The sequence below is a fragment of the Polypterus senegalus genome, chromosome 3 (genome assembly GCF_016835505.1).
Source record: "Polypterus senegalus isolate Bchr_013 chromosome 3, ASM1683550v1, whole genome shotgun sequence".
NCBI classification, from domain to species: Eukaryota; Metazoa; Chordata; class Cladistia; order Polypteriformes; family Polypteridae; genus Polypterus; species Polypterus senegalus.
Window position 1 is genome coordinate 126,745,177 of NC_053156.1, and position 24,629 is coordinate 126,769,805.

Sequence of the window (24,629 nt, forward strand, 5' to 3'; positions counted from 1 at the left end):
AATCATCACCAGTTAAAGAAAATCAATACATTGGTCACCTGTATCGGTTAGAAATGATTTTAAAATATCCCAAGTGACATGTAATGCTCTAAACTATCTTGTTTATCTCTTTTATTTTGGAGTTCCTAGTTTGTAATCTTAGCTCGATATTCTGAGAGCCAAGCCATAAAACAAGTGGTGTGGCAGCCTTTTGCTTTTATGGCAAAAATCTGGAATGCTCTACTGATATGGGGATGTTGGGCTAACACTATGGAACATATTAAAACACCTCAAATGTGTTTTTTGATTAGTCTTTTTCATAATTTCTTTGTATGTGTGGATTATAAAAGACTATACAATGCAGACTGCAATATTTTATACATAAAAGATTTGCAGTCTTTACTAACCTCTGCTGTCCTGTTTTCTTTGGAGGTTTTCTGAGATGGTGTCTTGAGCCACTGCCATCTGAGAAAATTACTCTGGAAAGAATGTGGATGCTCCAAATTTTGCCGAGACCCACTATAGCAACTATAACAGTGCATTAAAACAATAATGACTTGCTTTATCACACTTATAGTATGTTATATAGAATGCCCAGGTGGGGGGTCTTTTAGCCCTGGAGGTTTATTTTCTCCAGAATCCTGCCTGCTAGAGTTTCTGTTTTCCTTTCTTTCCTGGCCATCTGACCATAGCAGTGGCCTCTGTTATTCCCCATGAATTGCAATTTAAACCATGTTTAGGGACTCCATCTGTATTACTTATTTGTGTTGCTTGAATTTGTATGTATTTATTTGATTTATTAATTTTATTAAGTTATATTTTATAATTTTTTGTTATTGTAACATTTATTTTACTTCCTGTAAAGTACTTTGTACTACAATTTTTGTATGTGAATTTGATATGTATTAAAAAAGTATATATAGAGTATTTCAGTTGTTGTTATTCAGAAGACTACATACAAAAAGTCAAAGAGGACATTTTTTAAATAAATGTACTTCAAAGCTGACATTATCAGCCTGAAAAACAATTCTCTATGGAGAAAAATACCACATAAGTTAGTATTCTCAAACTGTCTTAATCTCCACAGCTCTGGATGTATATATTTCATACCATAATCATTCAACATACAAAATACACTCACCTAAAGGATTATTAGGAACACCATACTAATACAGTGTTTGACCCCCTTTCGCCTTCAGAACTGCCTTAATTCTACGTGGCATTGATTCAACAAGGTGCTGAAAGCATTCTTTAGAAATGTTGGCCCATATTGATAGGATAGCATCTTGCAGTTGATGGAGATTTGTGGGATGCACATCCAGGGCACGAAGCTCCCGTTCCACCACATCCCAAAGATGCTCTATTGGGTTGAGATCTGGTGACCGTGGGGGCCATTTTAGTACAGTGAACTCATTGTCATGTTCAAGAAACCAATTTGAAGTGATTCGAGCTTTGTGACATGGTGCATTATCCTGCTGGAAGTAGCCATCAGAGGATGGGTACATGGTGGTCATGAAGGGATGGACATGGTCAGAAACAATGCTCAGGTAGCCTGTGGCATTTAAACGATGCCCAATTGGCACTAAGGGGCCTAAAGTGTGCCAAGAAAACATCCCCCACACCATTACACCACCACCACCAGCCTGCACAGTGGTAACAAGGCATGATGGATCCATGTTCTCATTCTGTTTACGCCAAATTCTGACTCTACCATTTGAATGTCTCAACAGAAATCGAGACTCATCAGACCAGGCAACATTTTTCCAGTCTTCAACTGTCCAATTTTGGTGAGTTTCTGCAAATTGTAGTCTCTTTTTCCTATTTGTAGTGGAGATGAGTGGTACCCGGTGGAGTCTTCTGCTGTTGTAGCCCATCCGCCTCAATGTTGTGCGTGTTGTGGCTTCACAAATGCTTTGCTGCATACCTCGGTTGTAACGAGTGGTTATTTCAGTCAAAGTTGCTCTTCTATCAGCTTCAATCAGTTGGCCCATTCTTCTCTGACCTCTAGCATCAACAAGGCATTTTCTCCCACAGGACTGCCGCATACTGGATGTTTTTCCCTTTTCACACCATTCTTTGTAAACCCTAGAAATGGTTGTGTGTGAAAATCCCAGTAACTGAGCAGATTGTGAAATACTCAGACCGGCCCATCTGGCACCAACAACCATGCCATGCTCAAAATTGCTTAAATCACTTTTCTTTCCCATTCTGACATTCAGTTTGGAGTTCAGGAGATTGTCTTGACCAGGACCACACCCCTAAATGCATTGAATCAACTGCCACGTGATTGGTTGATTAGATAATTGCATTAATGAGAAATTGAATAGGTGTTCCTAATAATCCTTTAGGTGAGTGTATATCCATTTGTATTCTGATCCCATATGTTTTCTTTCAGGTTCATGGCAGCTTTGGACACAACACATAAATGAACCCTGAATGTCACTGTCTAACAACACATAAATCACAGGGTCAACTGCAGAGAGAGACAACACACATACTCATGGAAGATTCAGTAAGTAATGTCCTGCACTCTGTTTGTAGATTTTAAAAGGTAAGAATAAGGGATGATGTCTGAATAAGATAAAAAAAAAAAAAAAGTTCAAAGTCTGCAGAGATCAGAGTGCGGTTACTTCTAATAGACTTAGAACTCAATATATCCCAGAAATGTAACTGTCAGAGTGGGTAAGAGGACACTTTGTGCAGTTTATATTGATGTGTTGTGTACTTGAACACTTCAAGGCTGCACGTCATAAAATGCTTTAGTTTAATTTAAGTAGAAGGAAACACAAACTAGAACATTGTGTCTTTTAGTGAATGAGGAACAAAGCCAATCAATCAATTACAGAAGAACTTTTAGGCATGGGACAAATTGAGTTTGAAAGTAAAAACAGGAAGAATTGTTGTTTCACTTATTGAGGATGTGTGAGCCAGGCGAGGTGTGTATGAAGAGCTAATCCACAAAGTCACAGTTTTCAGATGCAGACCCAGGAGATACCAGTGAGCCCCAAATTACATTTCCACCACTTTTTAAAACAGAGACTACTTTTTGTATTTGGTAAAACTGCATGCTTAATTAGACATTGTGTACCTCGTGTTCACCCATACTGCAGTCTGTGATATGAATGAACGAATGAATGAAAAAATAGTGTTCTGCCCCCACTCAGCAATATTCTGTTGGGACGGACAAGAATGATGGGACTTCAAATTGAATTATGAGAGTTCGGAAAATAGACAGATACATGGATATAAAAATAGTAACAGAGAGCACAATATACAATATATATATATATATACTAGCAAAATACCCGCCTTGAGAAGTAGTGTGTTAAAGAAGCAATGAAAAAGAAAAGGAAACATTTTGAAAATAACGTAACATGATTGTCAATGTAATTGTTTTGTCACTGTTGTGAGTGATGAGTGTTGTTGTCATATATATATATACATATATATATATATTTACACACACACATAAACATATATATATATACATATCTATACATATACACATACATGCATATATACTTATATACACACACAGCTATTTCGTATCAGTGCAATACGCTGCTTGTTAAAACGGATGACTCCCGCTCTTACGTGCAAGTCTGCGTGGATATTATGAACTATCGTATTTGTTCAAGTTCTATTTAAATTTTAAATAGAAGGAATTTTTATTTAGTCGACAGAAATATCTTTGGTAGGAATGGTAAAAACAGACAGGAATATTATTCGTGAATAAATCAACTCAAACCTTAAACAACTTATAATATTTTGCTCTCCATAAAAATATATCCTGTCAAAATTATACAAATTCAAATATGAACATGCTGCATAACAAAACCTGGAAATATAAATAAAATGTGTTCCTTTCAGCAATAACAAATCAAATCATTCAGTTGTCTTTGCTCATATGTCATTTTAGAGCTGGACGCCTGGCATCTTTTTTTGGCCACAGGTTCGTTTCTGTTTGGTGTGAGGTTCTGTGTTGTGGAGATTCTCAGGATGGATTGCAGGTGCTCATCAGTGAGGCGACTCCTGTGTGCTGTTTTGTTAGTCTTTATCACTGAGAAGAGCTTCTCACACAGATATGTGCTACCAAACATGCACAAGGTTCGAGCCGCATGTAGACGGACTTTTTTTGTTCTTCAAAGTCACCAAAGCGCCGTGCAAACTCAGTGCGCAGTGTGCTCAGTTTATCAGCAAAGTGCGTATTTGGGAACACCGTAGTGACGACTTGGTTTAACATTTACTTGGCAACAGGGAAAGTGGGGCAAGGTGCACTGGTGCATTTGTGTCTCCCATAAAAGCAGCTTCACTTGAAATCACTTTGTGATTGTGCACGGGTTAAAGCGTCCGCTGAAGTGTCAGATTCTTATTTAATTCTTCTGCTTTCTGTATCTTCTGCATTGCATTCAGGTTACCCTGATGTTTTGTCTCATAGTGCCGTCTTAGATTAAATTCTGTAATTACAGCCACATTAGCTCCACAAATGAGACACACGGGTTCAGTAAACATATACTCAGCCTCCCATCGGTTTTTAAAGGCTCTATTTTCAGAATCAACTTTTCTCTTCAGCATCGTGTGAGCTAGCTTCGCAATAACTTGCAGCATCATAAGCTAGACTTGATTAACGCGTAAGTGTTGGCAAGGCAGCTGAAGCGCTGCATTATGGGATCTGTAGTTTATTGTGTTACCAGCGCTTCATATACCGGGCTTTAATAACAATAATACAGTATATAAAATGATCTGCGGGCGGATATAATTACGCCGGGCGGATGTGGCCCGACCCTTGAGTTTGACACATATGGACTAAATAGAACTTGAAAAGATATATTTTTTCAAATGTGATCGCGCAATTCAGATAGAGTTGACGCACACTACAGCCTGCATGCCTCAATAAGTCATCCTCCCCTCGCTCTTACTTTTTTACCGTTCATCTAATGAATACACTGAGTATGGCTTTACCAAAACAATCATTGATGGCGAATAAAGTATCCATTATTCGAGTATGTAGATCGGGATATATATATATACATATATATACCAGCGTATTGCAGCGAGAAGTAGTGTGTTAAAAAGCTAGAAAAGAAAAGGGAACATTTTAAAAATAACGTAACATGACTGTCAATATACAGTATTTGTTTTGTGAGTGTTACTGAGTGTTGCTGTCATCAAGGATTTGATTATCATTATTTCTTTCAATCAGGTTCGTATTTGTAGGATGTGTTGTGTTCAAGTTACATTCCGTGTTTGTCAATCGTTGTAAAGATGACAGGTTTCATTCATCGATTCGTTTCTTACTGCATCAATAAACAGCTCGTCTTCTTCTTTATCTGAGACCTGACACACTGCATGCACGGGTTTTTTTTACACTGTCTTCCTTTAGCGGGACATTGACTTTTTCCAACGTGTGCTTTGTTTCCGCAGTAGCTGGATTTATGAATATGCTTGTATGTATCAGGCGCTTCATATTTTTGCTGCCTTTTCAATTGTGTAATTCGGTTTTGTTCAGCTCTTTGGAACTGTTGCTTTTATCTGTGCACTGCGTCAGTTCACGTGAGCCACTCGGTGTACATGCATCGAAGGTTCCCAGCTGTGCTGGTGCCATCTCGTGCTATGTCCATGGCTGTATTTAATGTTACCTTAGTCCTGGCACTTAAAACTTTCTCTCGCAGTTTCGCTGAGTTTGTGTCAAACACCACCCTGACCATCTCATCTTCCTCTCCATAAGCACAGTCCTTCACCCGTGAATATTTACCCGTGGCAGTTTGCTATTGGATTGCCGCTGACGGACGGCCTTATATGGGCAGGCACTAAATTACAAGCGCCAGCGCAGCCTGTCTATGAACTTAATTTAAAGTGTAGGTTTACATCGTGCTTTGTTTCCGAAGTAGCAGAACTCATGAATATGGTTGTATATGTCACTCGCTCGCTTCTTATTGTTTCGCTGCCTTCTCAATTATATAATGCATGTTTTCTTCAGCGCTTTTTTGAGGTCTTCCTGGTTTTCTATGTACTGCGTGATTACGTGGGAGGCGTGATGATGTCACACGAAACTCCGCCCCACGGCGTTGAAGCTCATCTCCATTACAGTAAATGGAGAAAAACTGCTTCCAGTTATGACCATTACGCGTAGAATTTCGATATAAAACCTGCCCAACTTTTGTAAGGAAGCTGTAAGGAATGAACCTGCCAAATTTCAGCCTTCCACCCACACGGGAAGTTGGAGAATTAGTGATGAGTCAGTGAGTGAGTGAGGGCTTTGCCTTTTATTAGTATAGATAAAGTCAATACTTGTTTCTGAATATATAAAGTCAAAACTTGAATATATAAAGTCAGCGCTGGAATATATAAAGTCAAAACTTGAATATATAGCCTAAAGTCATTCCCAAATATATAAAGTCAAAACCTGAGTTTATAAAGTCAGCGTCGGAATATACAAAATCAGCGCTGGAATGTCCATCCATTTCCCAACACGTTGAATCCGACTACAGGGGCACGGGGGTCTGCTGGAGACAATCCCAGCCAACACTGGGTGCAAGGCAGGAACCAATCCTGGGCAGGGCACATGCATCATTTTCAAAACATTAACCAAACAGTGTTTTTTTTTATTTATTTTTCTGAATACGTTTTGTTAACTTCAGAGAGTTCAGTTCAGAGTCGTTTCAATCAATAGATTTTGACTTTCACTTTATATTTTCAGGAGTGAGTTTATATACTCCGATGTTGACTTTATATAATCAGGAATGACTTTATAAATTCTAACGCTGACTTTGTATATTCAGGTTTTGACTTTATATATTCAGAAAAAAGTTTTGACTATTCTGACGCCGACTTTATATATTGACAAAATCAATTTATTTGCCTGTTTCGCACCCCATAGTATATGTGTGTGTGTATATATATGTACACTTGTATATATATATATGTGTATATATATATATATATATATATATATATATATATATATATATATACAGCAAAATACCTAAACTTGACAGCGAGAAAAAGAAAGGAAAATTTTAAAAATAACATAACATGATTGTTAATGTAATTGTTTTGTCATTGTCATGAGTGTTGCTGGCATATATATATATATATATATATATCTGTATATATATATATATATATAGTATATAGATATATATATATATATATATATATATAGATATATGACAACAACACTCATATCAAAGACAAAACAATTACATTAACAATCATGTTACATTATTTTAAAATTTTTCCTTTTCTTTTTCATAACTTCTTTAACACACTACTTCTCCGCTGCAAAGTGTGGGTATTCTGCTAGTTGAAACATATAATACTCATGATCACGCTGCAAATGCAAAGAGCAATATAGCTAACATTACACAAGACATTTTCCACAAGGTTTCAGGTAATGGGAGCATTGAAACAGGAGTAAGGAGTATATCAGATAAGCACATTTTTGAAAAATTAATTACAAAGAATTCTAATACATTCTTATTTATCATGGCACTATAAAGTAGCAGCCTGTTGTATATTGGCTGGACACGTAGATATGAATTTCACTGTACTCTATACATGTGACAATATTAATACCACTACTAATATATGTAGCATAAACAACATCACCAAAACTTACTTGTTACTACTCACCATATGTTGTCGGTTATACATAATAATTTTAATTTAAAAATCAGACTTATTTTTGATAACATTGAATACAGGTATATGTGTAAATGGATTTGTGAAATGCCATTAGTGTACATTTTAGAGAGCAGCCCACCGTATTTTTAGTAGCTCTTCAAAGTGGATATCAAAACACAATGTTCAGCACAGATTCTTCTCCTCCCTATCTGGTGTCCTGGGTTTGAATCTTTCATTCTATTGCTGTCTGTGTGGAGTGTACATGTTCTTCCTTTGTCTGTAGGGTTTTTTCCCTGTATACTTTGCTTTTCCTCCAACATCTTCTCCAACATTTATAAAACAAGCCTAGCCGGTTAACTGGCAGCTCCCTTTGGTTGTAAGTGAGTGAATGACTGAGTGTGCCATTGTGATGTACAGGTGCCACATCCAGAATTTGTTTCTGCTTTGCACCTAATGCTGCTGCTGTGCAGTGGATTAAGAGTTTCTGATAAGGGGTGTCTCTTCAAAGCTAGTTGCTATTCTATATCCAGCACTGTTACACAATGGAAGACTCAAGGAGTGCCTGATTTAAAGAGAACATGCCAGACAGCTGAGTGTAAATGGAGGAAAACTAAACTGATTATCCACTATGAAATATTGAAGGCAAAAATAACTGAATTCAACAACATAGTCCATCTTGAGAGGCGGTGTTATTTCTCTAGAATTATAAATAACAATACTGGTAATCCCAGAGTCTTATTCTCTACAAACTGATCGTCTGCTAAACCCAGGTCAATCAATGGAATGCCTCCAGAAAATTTCCAGTGAAACTTGTGAGGCTTTTGCTGCAAGGTGGATATACTTGGTAAATTTTCATGTTTTGTCTACTGCCCCTTTGACAGCAACTATAGCTGCTTCACTTAACAACACAAATGAATGTATGCCATGATTGTGAAATAATCACTTTGACTTTAAAAGTAATAAACTTGTATTTTAAGCAGATTACTGTGTATCTGAAAAATATCCAAAGTTTATGTTTATCATTTTTCAGCAATCTGTGGCAGAGTTAATTAAAGCTTCTATTTTACCTATAAAAATAACTGTGTTAAAGAGTCCACTAGCATACTTCAGTGAACTATGTCACCATTCAGACTCTGATCACCCATTGCCAACAAACAAATGCTTGCACTGACCAAATCATAACCAAGTGAATAATGCAATCTAAATGGTCCTGCAAATTGCTTGCATGTGGTTTAAACTTTGTATTTTTAGGTGCGTATTTACTTTAGTTCTATTTTTTGGAATACAGTACTGTTTTCAAAAGCGTTACCCGTGCTTTAGACTGATAAAGAGCCTCATGAACATAAATCTGCATGTTTATGTTATGATAATATCTACCGCTTTTCATTTGGAAAGATTTGCATCTGACTCATGAAAAACAGCAGCTGCGTGGCCACACAACAGAAGAGTGGCTAGCTCTGGAAAACATGTTCCCCTTTTTTTAAATAGAAATATTAAGGGAAGGAGGCATGTGTGAAACTGGCAGGCATTAAGGCATATCAAACAATGTTTAAAATCTCAAATGGCAAAAAGAAAAAAAACATGAAACTTAAACACACGGACAAAGGTGGATGTTCATCAAGGGGAAGTAGTTTGACTTTATCCAAAGAGTGCTATGAAGCAGGAGCAGAGCTGCACTTAAATTGTACAAACAAGTCTATCACTCTTACTTGGCTAAACTACCAGAAATGAATATGTAAGGGTACAGATATTTCAGATTACAAAGAACAGTGTTTTATATACAGCAGTCTTCACACTAAAGTTCTTTATATTAAAAAAAAGTGAATGCAACACAAATATTAAGACTGATAATGTACAGTATAAGTAACAAACTTAATACAGCAACCATATGGACTGACAGTGAGGGCGGACATACAGCACTGTAAAGTGAGCATAAGAGTTCACGTTAATACAGTTAGAAACAAAAACGTGAGAGACTGGCACGCTAGGAGCAGTACAGGAGAGGGAAGAACGAGGCGCGATGCATTGGAAGATCCCAGGTGCCCATTGGTTTATATGTGGTGGGCAGAGATGCTGGGGATTCTGGGAATGTTGGCATGTCCAGCTTTGTAGTGGAAGTCACTAGTTAACTCTGGGAATATGCTAATATCTGAAAGGAAGCCAGTATTGTTGAACCATCTGATAGGATACATAGCCATGGACAAATTCATGAAAACAGGCTCACAATAACCTAGCCATGGTGTCACAAAACAGTTTTTCCATTTGTGAAATAAAGAGGCAGGACCACATTTATTGATGAAATACTTGCACAAGAAAATGTAAACCTACACAGGAAGTTTACTGTTTTTTATTGATGTCTGCTGCAACCTTAAAAGATGTATCAATATTTTCACCCACTTCCTTTTTAACCTAAAGAGCACAAGAATCACAACTACTTCCTAATCACTGCTTAGTGATGCAATAAAGGTTCCATATCTTAGCCTCAATATGTCAAATGACCTTAAGTACAAATTCAAGCTTCAAAACAAGGACTGACAATGTCAACATTATCTGTACAGTGCATTACTGGCACGTATCTTTTCATTTGATGGTGGTTTAAATGAATGAGCAACTTCTCTGTTGCCTTCTTATTGGCAGGAAAGGATGCAGAATTTTAATTTACCAAGACATCATGTAGAATTCTCATGTAAAAATACTATAATGATTTCCTCTTCCCGTTCATTTTCAACACAGCTTAATCTCGCCCTAGGGTTTCAAAGTCTAATGCAGTAGCACAAGGCAAGGCAGGAAGCAACCCTGGAAGGAGTTCCAGTCCATTAGAGAACGCGCTAATTCAGAGCTAATTGAGATGTGCGAATTCAGTTTACTTGGTTCAGGGCTGGGGGTAGGTGGGTGGAATCTTTCACATCATCGATGGGTGCACAGTAAGGACCAATTCTGAACTGGGTACCAGTAGATATACCACATGCAACCCCACTTAGATGTGTCCTGTCCACTAGTATGCAAGGCTTTATGATGTGGCAGGAAAACCCAAGAAGAGACAAGGAGAATGTGGACAGTGTCTGGGTCAGAGTTTGAACCCAAGACCCTGGGAACACGAGGCACCAGAGCTAACTACAGTGGGTGAGAGTTGTGGGGCCGGTTTATTAACTCAACTGTATCCTGAAGATGTGTGCTACTGACCTCATATAAAGCAGTGTAAGCGTATTGTGAGCAGAAGTGTATTCGACTGAGAGCTGACACCCTTCCCAGGATTGAATCCTACCTCACCACTAAATGATCTTAGAAAATAAATAAGTGTGCTGCATTTATGTCACATTGGTTTTGTAGCCTTTCTTTTCGGTTCTCTCTTACATAACTTACTGCTCAGATAAAAAGTTCTGTTGGTTTGCGTTACAAATTAATATACTTTTTATTACATGACTAAAGACAAACAATTTTTGGTATCTTTTTATTTTTTCAATCAATAACTTTTCCCAGCTTGCTTATCTGGTTCATAGGTGAGGGATCTGAAGCCAATTTCTGCAGCATTCGTCTCAGGGCAAAGGTCAACACTGGACAAGGTTTCAGTCCATCACAGGCCACATTCACTCACACACATAATGGGGTCAGTTTAGAGTCAGAGACTGTCAATGTTTGGGATATGATAGGAAAAGCAGAGTACATTCAGCAAATCATTTTTTAAAAACAAATATATTTATTATGTGGGTATTTGCCAGAGGGCTTTTGGTACAAAAATATCTTTGTTTGCTCTTCTTCTTTAGGCCAACCCAATTTAGGTCAATTTCACAACTATGAAAATTCCCTTACTAGGGAAGCTTTTTTTTGAGTTGAAGCATTTAGTGGTTAGACAAATCCACACAAAAACAAATTTGAAGAAATAAATAAATGCACTTTTGAACAGCAGGAATAGCCAGCTAAGTATATTCTAAAGCTAGCAATATATAAATGGATAAGTAAACATCAGTGACGTGGCAGAAAACTGTCTCTTCCTTTGTGACCAGCTTGGTCTTTTCTGTCCAAAAAGCAGAACTGTACACAGATGTGTGTCTAGGAGGGCATGAGACAGCTCATTTTACTAAAGGGTCAGTGAGGGTCTGCAGCATTCAGGTCTTGCACTTGAAGAACACAACTCGCCTGATTTAAAAACCAGAGTGTTAAAGAAAGTTTGCTAGAAATCCTTTCCTATTCTTTTGTCTAAAAGGAACAAGCTGGCCTCCCATTGAGAAAACATCCTTTGCCTTTGTGTGGGGATTGTCTCTGGGCGTATGCACGTTACATACAGAGAAATGAATACTGAGAGAATAATCTATTGTGATAAAATCGGCAGCCAAAGCACTTCTCTGAAACACCCTCCTACATAACATAACATTGTCAAACCCCTTTAATCCTGTTCAGGGATGCAGGGGGCCAGACCCTGTCACAAAGCAGTCTCAGTGGTGTTTCAGCTTAAAGATACTCAGGCAGCCACCTATTGATCCTGTGGTTTTAGGTACGTCAGAATATAACATTCTCAGTCCACCTTCCTTTAATCTGTTTGAGGGCGGCAAGGGACCAGAGTCAGTATCTGGTTATAGGCAAGAGCCACTCGTAGACGGGCACGAGTCTATCACAAGGCCCACACACAGTCACTTTCACATATTACCAATTTAGAATTGCCAGTTAAACTAATAGGCATGTCTTTAGAAAGAGGAAGGACTCCAACCCAGCATACCTAACCAGTGACCTTCCATGCTGTCCAAAAACACTGTCCCCCTGCTCATTAAATTACAAACTACTATACTCTGAGGCAATCTAAACCATCACATTATTACAAAGTCCACTGTAAACATCTGAAACATTCAAACTGTCATTGAAATCTGCCTAAATTAAATAATTACATTACCAAGTGAGTACAGATGAAGAAAGTAAGTTTTTCTTTTCTACTAGGGTGTTGTACCGTGTTAGCCATTATGGATGTAATGAGAAGTCAAGCAAAATGACACCTTTTACTGGCTAACTAGAAAGATTACAATATGTAAGCTTTCGAGGCAACTCAGACCCCTCCTTCAGGACTGGAGTTCCCTGTGCTTATATAGACACCAGGACAGATACAACATTGGAAAACCTTTAAGTGAGACATCTAAGATATAAAAAATGAATAGACCTTTCCAGGCTAAGACTCATCTAGCAAGAGAGGAGAACAATGTATAGTCAAGATCCTTTGATAAGATAACTGTCCAGCCAAAGTCTTTTGAAGTTTCTGATGAGTTTTTCAATACAATGTAGGTCTGTAGACAGGCTGTCTGGGACAGTCGAGAGATGCAAACAATCCTCATGTCTGGCCATAAAACTCTTGTCTCTATTTAAACCATGTTGTAATGTGTTACATTTTAGCATGCGTTTAACTTCCCATTCTTTTCTCCCTTGCTGTGTTCTGAAGTGGCCCATAAGCACTGTGACTTCAAAGTCCCTCTCAGAGTGTCCATGTCTGTTAAAGTGGGCTGCTAGAGGAACATCTCTGTTGCCACGTTTAATGTGGAACTTGTGTAAATTCATTCTGTGGTGGAGTGTTTGCCCAGTTTCTCCCATATAGAGTGCAGTGTCAGGACATGTCATACAGAGAATTAGGTAGACCACATTAGATGATCTGTAGGAGAATGATCCCTTTATGCGATGTTCTAGTCGGCAGTGTGGTATGATCACATGGTCTGTATTATACATGTGAGCACATGTTTTACATCTATTCTGTAGGCAGGGAGATGTACCATTTTTTGTTGGTTCACTTAGGGAGCTTCGGACAATCAGTTCCTGCAGGTTTATTACAACACCTGCAGCAAGTAATTGTCAAAGCTCCCTAATATATTTCATCCACTTAATCCTCTGTCCTCTTCTCCAGTACAGTGTCACAGGAGACCTCAGAATTAGGTGTTATGAGGTCTGTTGCAGGGCACACTCACTCACACTTGACCAACTTGGTGTAGGAGATCAACCCAAGAGTAGGTCATTAAACAGCATAAGGAAACGCTAATACCCAATGAAAACCAACGCAGGTGGGGAGCGCAGGCAACCTCTACGGCAGTTTTCAAAAAAATGTTTTGGTTTTTTTTTCACTTTGTTACTGAGCCTCTCAAGAACACCTGGTATAAGCTGTGGTAATGTCTGCCAGGCTTTGGAGTATTAACTGCCACATGGCTTGCAGCTTCTTTGCACTTCCTAGCATACCTAACTCTACTTTGTGTACAGACTTTGGCATTGTTGTTTAATGCTGGTTTTTGGACAACCCTAGCACATTCCATGTTAACCTTGCCAGTAGGCATGCAACTTTGGTCCAGTTTTACAAAGCATTCTGCCAATTTGATTTGGGACTGATAAGTGTTATGGTGACAAGTAGTCTGAGATTGTGTGACAATAAAGCCAGGGGATGAGTGAAACAAAAAGAGGCAGACTCCAAGAGCAGATTATACTAATTGGCGAAGAATTAAGTTTATGGAAAATATGACATTCACATTTAGTTCATCTGGAGCCGTTTTTTCAAACTCTGAAGCGATTGCCCAATAGTCTGGTTTGTTTAGGTAGATGTGAACACACCACTTGCACTCTACTATGAACCAAAACATCTGTACCAAGACCCTGGAGAAATGCTGGTTTTGATGTGGTACCAAAAAACCCTGGAGTGCTTTGTAGGATGTATGAATGTGATCTTACTGTAGGAAATACTCTGCACTACGAGAAACATTTCTACCGGTAACTGGGTAATTTTAGTATGAAAATAAATCCAACATGCATTCAAATTCACATAAAATAGCTCACATGAGTACCAGCCAATCAGATCAATCCTACCAACTGATTCAGCCTCAAAGCCACTTTTTCTCTCTCACAATCAGTTCGGATAGCAGTTGACCATTTAAACAAAAGGTGTAGATTCACTTGTGATTGGGAAGATCAATCCAACCACATACAGAGTTGGGGAGGAAGGAATACCATTTGTGACTAATAATCAAACCCCCATGACTTAAACCTTAAGAGTGGTAGGCACAGGTGATCACACATTTGGCACACTGTGGACCCTGGAGGCACATTAATTTTGATATATTGTGGTAAACTGCAGAGTGAACATTATTAATAAATATTTACAGTCCTAAAAACAGCAGTCACGTGATTAGAGAGGCGGAGCAAAAGAAGTGTTCTTAAAGAGGCGACGTTCAGGCTGCTTGAGAGTAAATATGCAACACCACACAGTGAAACTGAATTCACCCAATACATTTACTGTCTAAATGAAACTGACTCACAACACTGTAGACCTTCAGTGCAGCTTGCCATAGAGACTCCTCGATGAAATGGGACCTTTGTGCAGCATGCAAAATAGTGCACTCTTTTTATTTTCTATTCTAGTTATCAGACATTCTGCTCACAGAGCTCTACTTGGTAAACAAACCACACAATCATCACAAATGTCATCACAAACTTGTCGAACTGTCATGTTTCTGCCCAATGATTGAAGTCCATGACATACCTACATGGCATTTATTGTTTTTTTATTAGGTTTAAAGTTGGCCAAACTAACAGTGTGAAAACACCTTTAATATTTCTAATGTGATTGAGAAAAACAGAGTGAAGGCCATGAACATCACATATGGCATATTAGAGGCAGAGCAGGAATGGAAAACGATCTTTAGTTTTGAGAACAAAGCTAGCTTCAAACTACGTGATTTGCTGTGAGGTAAAACCAGAGCAACCGAGCCTATGTGGAGAGCAGGCTCACACCTACACAGGCTAGCATAAGAAGATAGATATGGCCTGAGAGCAGCAAGTCCTGCAGGGGCTGTAGGACTTTTAGTCTTACTTAACAGGTAGAAAATTGTTTGTTAGTTTTGGTGATTGTACTTCAGAAACCTATGATATCACATATGGTGTACCACAAGCATCTATCCTGGGTCCGCTGCTCTTTTCAATTTACATGCTTCCATTAGGTCAGATTATCTCAAGGCATAACGTGAGCTACCACAGCTATGCTGACAACACACAACTGTATTTATCAATAGCGCCTGATGACCCCGACTGTCTTGGCTCTCTGATCTAATGTCTTAGCAGTATTTCCAAATAGATGAGTAGAACATTTCTCAAGCTAAGTAAGGAAAAAACAAGTGATTGGGAAATATGGAATTAGCGAGGGTATTAGAAATAAACTTGATTCCTTAGGTTTAAAAGTCAAGGCGGAAGTTAAGAATTTAGGGATAATCATTGACTCTGACCTAAACTTTAAATCACATATTAACCACATAACTTGGACTGCATTTTTTCACTTAAGGAATACAGCAATAGTTAGACCTCTTATAACATTACAAGATGCTGAAAAATTAGTTCATGCTTTTGTTTTTAGTCGACTAGATTACTGTAATGCACTATTAACAGGACTATCTAAGAAAGACAACAATCAGTTGCAATTATTGCAAAATACAGCACCCAGAATCTTAACTAGGAAAAAAAAATCTGAGCTCATCTCACCAGTTTTAGCGTCATTACATTGGTTACCCATGTCATTTAGAATTGACTTTAAAATACTACTAATGGTGTATAAAGCTTCAAATAATCTTATTCCATCCTATATTCTGGAATGCCTGTCCACCTACACTCCATGCTGTAACCTTAGATCTTCTAATGATGGTCTGCTTATTATTCCAGAAGCCAAGCTTAAAAGAAGTGGTGAGGCGGCCTTTTGCTGTTATGCACCCAAAATCTGGAATACTTTACTGATAGAAATTTGCCAGGCTAATACTGTGGAACATTTTAAAAGACTGCTAAAATGATATTATTTTAATTTGGCTTTTTGGGGCCTCATTTTACTTGTATTCTTAATAGACTATATTTTACAGGGCCATCTTAACAGCATCATAGGCCCCTGGGCAAAGTATTGGGCCCCTGATTTGACAGCAAAACAGAAACATTCATAGGCATCAGAAACATCATGGACACCTAGCCAGAGCCCAGTGTGTCCATATGTTAACATGGCCTGGAAAAGGCATAGAGTTAACACATTCTTCAGAGATTTGCAATCTTTACTAACATCTCCTTTTCTCTGCTGTTTTTTCCTTTTCTTCTAATGATGGCACCACCACCTGATCAAGGCACCACTGGCCACATGTGAATATGGAATAAATGGGGGCCTTGGTTTGTTGTGGCTGTCCAAGAGACCTGTTTCATCAAATCCTCTCATATGAAGCCTGAAAACAAAGATGATTGATTTCAGAAGATTCATGTTAGGTAGAATGCCCAGTGGAGGCTAGGCATTTGCCTTGGAACCCCTGCAGATTTTGTTCTTTTCTTGAGCCTTTTTTGTTTTTTTTCTGTCTCCTTGCCATCTGACCTTACTTTTTTTGTTACTTATTCTTTAATATTCTTGCTCAGTATTAATTGTTTTTCTTGTTACTTTCTCTTTGACATCTTGTAAAGCACTTTGAGCTACAGTTTATATTAAAATGTGTTATACAAATAAATGTTGTTGTTGATGCTTTGAATTGAAATCATCATAGGCACTAAAGACAGAGGTCTAAGGACTACCAGCACAACAGACAAACTCACCCAGTGTAACAAATGGAGGGGAGTTAACTCACTAGAGTTAGACGGGAAATGTAGACCCAAGAATGGATAAAGACAGGCAGGAAACCACCTTGGAAAGCAGAACTTTTAAGGGCTACTCAGGGTTTTGGGTCCCAGTACAACTGGACTGATATGGAGAATTTTAGACTTTAGCTTTAAGTGGCTGCCCCTGAACCCAAATGTGATTCCAAGGCTTGGATGGAAGAGATAATTCATTGGAGTTTACAGGTCACCCCTGTCCAGGGATTCTAGAATCATTGGTAAGGGGGGACGAAGGGCAGAGAGTTAGGAATGCTAACTGAAACTTGAGGGGTAGGCCAGTGGAGAAAATCCACTTAAACAACAGAAAGGGCCAGCGGAGTTTGTTTTGTCTTTGTGTTAAAAGTTGTTACTTTAATTTATCTACCATTCATTTTTCCCCCCCATGTGTGTTTATGTGCGTTTCTGTTCCTTGGCAAGTATTCCACATACAGACACACAATTGTTGTGGTATTGCTATTACAGTACATTGTAAGAGTTATTTTCATTACATTTGTTTTTTTCGGTATACATAACTGATCTTGATAAGAATGTAAATAACAAGTTGCTTATGTTTGCAGAGAAATATTAAACCAAGCGGAATGGTAGTTAAAGAAGAATTAGCTGAATCATGAGTGGGAGCTGGACAGCACGCCGGCTTGGTCAGATTTGTTTCAGATTAAATGTAATGTTAGTAAATGTAAACTATTACACATAGGAAGTAAAAATGTGAGGTCTGAATACACAACGGGAGGTCTGAAACTAGAAAGAGCACTTTTTGAGGAGAACGTAGGAGTCGTAGCAGAATCATCACCATCAACAACCAGGCAGCATACAGAATGGGATGTTACGTTATGTGTGGAGTACAAGTCAAGAGAGGTTATGATGGAGCTTTACAACACACAGTGAGGACTGAGTACAGTTTTTGTCTCCATATTAAAGGAAAGGGAAAACAAAAACCACCCGTGCGAGGGTCAGGTCAGTGAAGAGTGACTATGCTAATTCTAGGACTGCAAGGTTTGAGTTATGATGAAAGGTTCAGTTTAAGCCAACAGAGGTTAAGAGATGACATGATTGAATTGCTTTAATTATGCAACAAATTAGTATAGTGGATTCTAGCTAAATCCAGCTAATAATTTAAAATATTCTTTCAACAAGAACACACGTGAAAACTTACTTAGAGAGCCACAGACTAATGAAATAAGTGACCAAGTAGTGTCGGAGACAGTAGGACACTGGAGACCTTCAAAACTCGACTTGATGTTATTACGGACAGATTACGTGAACAGGATTGATGACTTTATTGGAATAAATGGCATATCTCATTAAAAATGTTCAAATATTCTTGTGTTCTAAAAGTGACAGCAACTTGATGTATTATGTTTAATGTTTTTTCCTTTTTGTTTTCTTTGGGGAGGGCGAGTCTTATCTTGTGTTACTGTCTGACTTGAGTCTATTATACAAAACTTTTCATCCATTTTGGAGTGTCTGTCTATGATGGTCTGCCAGTCTCAACAGTCACAATTTATACCTATGGTCCACATGCATTCTAAATTTGCATTTTATTTGCAACATCTAATTAAGTTTGCGCTGTTACTTGTATTGTGCTGTCTTAATGGTCTTAACTAACTTTTTGGATTTTTTTCCTTCAGGTTGCTAGTGACAGGGAGCAGCTGACATCATACTGTTAATTAAGCATCACTTGTTGATGTCAGTATGATGCGTTATATGTACTGTAGTGTAGCATGGTGGCTCTGAGCACTTGGTTCATAAATCATTTGTCTGTGTGGAATGTCATGTTTTTTCTGGGTAATTTGACTTGCTGCCACAGCTTAAACAAATGCATGGCAGCTGGTCTGGCACCTCTCAGTCCTTTTATAAGTAAATGTGAGTACTGCATGTGCTTGAGTGTTACCTGCAAAAGGCTGTCCTCCAGACTGTAGCTGTTTCCTACATGGTGTCCAGTCCTACTTTGCCAGAATCCAGTATCTGCAATCCTGAATTGGATTAGGCAGGTTTGATAGTGAATGAAAGAAAGCTTGTTTTAAATGTAGAAAAGTGAAAGCTGCTGCCCAACAGTGAAGTACTAATTTACTAAAGGAAAGTAATAAAATGTCTCAAGAAGCACTGTTTTTGTTTCCTTGTGTTTTCAGCCACATTTAAAACCAGAAGATAATTTAATTTGCTATTTATTTTTGCCCCTAACAGCAAAGTCTAGTCATAGCAGTGTAACTCTAGAATTACAAGCTAAATGTCTTATTAGCTCACACTGGAGATGTTTTTAAAGGGTTTGTTGACAACAGGTCAGTGAGGTTAAAGTTTGGGTGGGGGTCAAGACAAAAGAGCCACTGGCAGGGAGGAAGAGTGGTCAGAGTGTGGAGGGAGTATGTGTTTACTGAAAAAATGGAGCAAGAGCACATCCACCCTTGAGACAGTTAGGGTGCCAGCAGCGTTTTAGTCAGACATTAGAGAAGCTGTTAGGCGTTTCTTGGTGTATATTTATGAATCTGTAAACTCCCTTTGTTATTCCTCCCTTACATGTCCGACTGAGAGCCAACTCATTTTAATAGAAAAACAGTATAAAAAAAATGGTGGTTATTTGGCATTTATAATGAATTCACAAATTATTCAGACCCCTCACTTTCTGCACAGTTGGAGATAAAATTTTAAATACATAAATTTGCCATTTTTGCCTATCAATAATCCATTATGCCTATCAATAATCCATTATGAGAATGTGAAAGCATGTTTTCATAAAAGTTGGCAAATTTATTAAAAATCAAAAAATTAAATATTTAGATCCTGAATGTATTATGTTGTAGAATCTCTTTTGGCAGCAATTACAGCTTCAAGTCTTTTTGTGTAAGTCTCTACAAGCTTTGCACACTTGGATTTAGGCAGTTTACGCCATTCTTCCTGGGGGGTCCTCTCAAGCTCCATTAGACTAAAAGGGTAGCACTAGTCTGTAAACTGCCATCTTCAGGTCTCTCCACAGATGTTCTATAGAGTTCAGTGGCTGTGCCACTCAGCTTGTCCCCCCTCATCCGCCAGCATTGCCTTGGCTGAATGGTTACAGGCATTGCCATGCGGCAAGGTAAACTGCCACACCAGTCTGTGGTTGTGTTCACTGTCACACACGTGCGCATGAGAGGCAGCTAAAGGGTCTAAATGAGAGTAATTCCATGCCAGACCAGGGGGTGGCAGAGTGCACTGACCTTTTTTCTCACTTTCCTGCAGACCGTTCACGGGAAGTTTCACCTGACCCTAGTGACGTCACTTCTGGTTCCAGATCCTTGGATGACGTCACTTCTTGTGAAGAACCCATGACCGGAGAGACTTCCTGTTCCGGCCTTTTTGATGACGTCACGTCCGGGTGTGAGCCTATGGAAGAGGTCCCTTCCACTTCCTCCCTCAATGACTTCACTTCCTTTTCTGGCCTTTAAAGCTGTCGTATTTGACTAACCTAATCAGTTCTGTTTTGAACACTGTTCTGAGCACGTCAGTGCTAGCAATGTACCCATTTGCAGCCAGGGGGCTGCCCCAAACCTTTTTATGACTCTTGTGTCTGCCTTTTGTGACAGCAGGTTTTCTCTCTGTATTTAGCTGCATCTCTCCTGACCTTTGTTCTGGCCAGTCACCCTCTCCCTGCCACTGAGATGCACCCACATAGCATGATGCTGTCACTACAATGTTTCACTACAGGGATGGTATTAAGTATCGGATGAGCAGCACCTTGTCTTCACCAAACATAGTACTTGGAGTTATGCCCAACAAGTTCAATTTTTGTCTCATCAGACCAGAGAATCTTTTTCTTCCTTCATTCAGAAACATTTAAATACTGTTTGTCAACGGGTGTTAGCCACTCTATTATATAGAGTGCTGCTGAGATGGACGTCCTTCCAATAACTTTTCCCGTTTCAGCAGAGGACTTCTGAGGATCTGTTAGAGTGAGCATTGGGTTCTTGGTGACGAAGACCTTTCTTGCCCGCTTACTCAGTTATTAACAGATGGTCAACATTCGGCCAACGCTCAGAAGAGTCCTGGTGGAAGAGTTCCATTTCACAATTATTGAGGTCACTATGCTTCTCAGAACACTCAAAGCTTTAGAAATGGTTTTATACCCTTGCCCTGATATGTGCCTCATCATGATTTTATTATGGAAGTGGGAGTGAGATGGGGGGCTTTCTAAACACTGTCCAATCAATTCACTCTGCCACAGGTGATCTCCAATCATGTTCTAGACACATCTCAAGGAGAACTAAAGTAAACAGGATGCACCTAACAGCAAAGGGCCAAAATACTTAAATCAATGAGAGATTTTACTTTTTCATTTTTAATCAATTTGCAAACCTTTTTGAAAACAGGTTATTGAGCGCATATTGATTGCAAATTTTTTTCATTTAAAATAAAGTGTGCGGAAAGTAAAGAGGTCTAAATACTCTGTGAATCCACTGTGTATGTGTGTATGTATGTGTAGTTAAATATATGCTGCATCATAACTCTGCTTTAAAGAATTTTTGGGGGAAAAAGATTGACAAATCAATATTTACAAAAAAAATGCAGGCCATCCTACCTTTTACTGTTAACACCTTTTTCAATCCCCATACAAACCTTAACCTTTTTTCCCCCACAAAACTGTGTCTGTCTACAGAATAAGCCAGTACAAAACTGCACAACTTCCCTTAAACCACCTTTGTCAGCAACCCTCTGGTCTTCCACTGATTTTCTGCAGGGCATTAAAAATCTCTAGAATTCGGATCCTCTTTATTCCTTATCTGTTTTTAAAGTTAATGTCAATTTTGATAGTGCCATGCTTCCTTTCTCCCTACCGGTCCAATGCTGCTTTGAGATCAGAGCCTTGTTCTCCTTTGGAATTCGCAGAATACCCTTTAAGCACGGTACATTAACCTGTGACATGTCAGACGGTTGTCTTTACCTGATTTAAATTAATACTATTGATTGCAGGCAGCAATCTCTGCAGTTGAGCTGACTTTCAAACTAACCCGTCATTCTGGATCCCGATTGAATGGTTTTAATCGGCCCCTGTTCTCTCCCACTCTCTCTGTAAAACCTCAATGACGTCACATCTGTTACTATTTAAGGTTATTGGATATTGGGCGGGGAGTACTTGGGCTTCTCTCCAGGTTGGCACTCCTATACTCCAGTCTTAAACAGCAAAGCTCTGAGAGCTGGAGGCTGCCCCAACTACTTACTGTTCTGAACTTATCAGGGCATCCACCTGTAGATATTTTTGATGGCTTAGGTCTTGGAATGTTGCAGTCACTGAGATTCAGATTCTCTACAGTCGAGGCCAAAAGTTTTTAGAATGACACAAGTATTAGTTTTCACAAAGTTTGCTGCATCAGTGTTTTTAGATATTTTGTCAGATGTTTCTATGGTATACTGAATTATAATTACAAGCATTTCATAAGTTTCAAAGACTTTTAATGACAATAACATTAAGTTTATGCAAAGAGTAAATATTTGCAGTGTTGGCTCTTCTTTTTCAAGACCTCTGCAATTCGCCCTGGCATGCTGTCAATCAACTTCTGGGCCAAATCCTGACTGATGGCAGGCCCATTCTTGCATAATCAATGCTTGGAGTTTGTCAGAATTTGTGGGATTTTGTTTGTCCATCTGCCTCTTGAGGTTTGACTACAAGTTCTCAATGGGATTAAGGTCTGGGGAGTTTCCTGGCCATGGGCCCAAAGTTTCGATGTTTTGTTCCCCGAGGCACTTAGTTATCACTTTTGCCTTATGGCACAGTGCTCTATCATGCTGGAAAAGGCATTGTTCATCATCAAACTGTTTTTGGATGGTCTCTGCTCTGTATGCTGCTCTGCATAAAGAAACCTACAGGCTTTTCCATAGATATGATAGGCTTAGAAATATGACCTGAATTCTTTTCCCCACTCTTTTCCAGAATACTATTTTGAAAACAATCTTGTTGTCTCTCAAATACCTGATCACCACTATACAAATTCAAATTAATGTATTGCCTATATTTTACACCAAAAAAGCATGTGCCTGGCTACTGACCCCTGCTGAACTTGTTTATACAGATTCCAATTTTGATGTTCTAATTCAGATAAAAAATGCTGGTAGACAAGTTAAAATATGTTCATGTCTTTCATTTACAAATTTTTGACTAGGACTAAGTTGGTTTTGGTGAAAGATAGGATTGATTCTCTTGGGAACAGAACACTGGCTAGGCGAATGACTATGGCTCATGTTCTGGTCCCTTCCTTTAAAAAGCTGTCTCTGGACTTTTCTCCTTTGGCATTGCTACCAAGGAGAAGCTAAGATGGAACTAGCCTCTCACAGTTTCTCTTTCTTGGGAGTCTTCTTCCAACAGTCTTAACCCATTTAAAATCCATGTTTCACAGATTGATTGATCATCCATTCCTAGCCCTAACTCTGCTGCAAGAAGTGGCTGCCTGCTGCTCAATTGGTCCAGAGCTGGGTGGCCAGTGATTAGTGATGTCATATATTTTATTTCTATTTATGCCTTACAGCCTATCGTCTTAATCTTTTAGTTTCTGACCCAATGATTGGGTTGCTGCCCTTGATCACAGCTGTTCTGGATCTTCCTTCCATTATCACCTTTTTATCGGTTTTGAAATTCATTGTAACTGTTCACTTCTTTAATCACAAAACGAATATATCATTATAAAGGAATTTTTTTATTAATTTAAGGTCTTTTCTTATATTCTCAGCTATGGAGAAAGCTGCTTCTACTTTTCAACCCAGCCAGGACTGTATTTTTCTGTACTTCAATACAGAAGCTCACAGAGCATTTCTCATCGAAAACGTAAAGGATTCTTCCATCATCTCTACACTGCAGTTACTGTAATAAGGCTCAAAAAAAGTGAGAAAAGTGAGTACCGGGACTTGCTGAAAGAGTTTACAATAGATAATCACCACTATCTTTCATAGTTATTCTTCACAACTCTGTAGACCACTTCAAGCAAAGTATAACACTGTGTATTTGTCATGGATATTATTATTCTCCTGTTTAGGATGCTCACATCATTTTGTATATAAATATATTTGTTTTTTGTGCAGTTATTTAATTTTGTAGTTATTTTAGTGATATCATTTTGCTGCCATTTTATTCCTGTTGTCTTGTAGTGTTTTCTTATGACTGCACTCATTCTGTGCTTGGGTAGTTTCTACCAAAAGAATGTGGAAGTCATGACAAGTGACTCGATGTTTATGTCATCCTAGCTTTTGAATACTATACTACTAAGTGTCTGTGGACATATGGCCCTCTAATAATTAGTTTGGTTTTTGAGTTGTACTTTGATTTTTTACCAACAACTTACATTTTTTAAACCTTTTTTTTACTAGGGTTAGACTTTTTGGTTTTGACTTGGTCTCATTTTTCGAATCTGACCTTCCTTTGCCCCCCAAAAAATAAATTACAC

At 38.6% G+C, this 24,629-nt stretch overlaps 1 protein-coding gene and 1 long non-coding RNA gene across 3 annotated transcripts in view; one reads left to right on the top strand and one right to left on the bottom strand.

Moving 5' to 3' along the window:
* sesn1 (sestrin 1) overlaps nt 1–24,629 on the bottom strand; it is a 417,071-nt gene that overhangs the window by 79,488 nt on the left and 312,954 nt on the right. The gene's annotated exons all lie outside the window — the stretch shown is intronic.
* LOC120525531 lies at nt 1,731–24,165 on the top strand. The gene is made up of 3 exons (XR_005632969.1): nt 1,731–1,766; nt 2,375–2,491; nt 23,919–24,165. It is a non-coding gene; the product is annotated as an uncharacterized LOC120525531 (long non-coding RNA).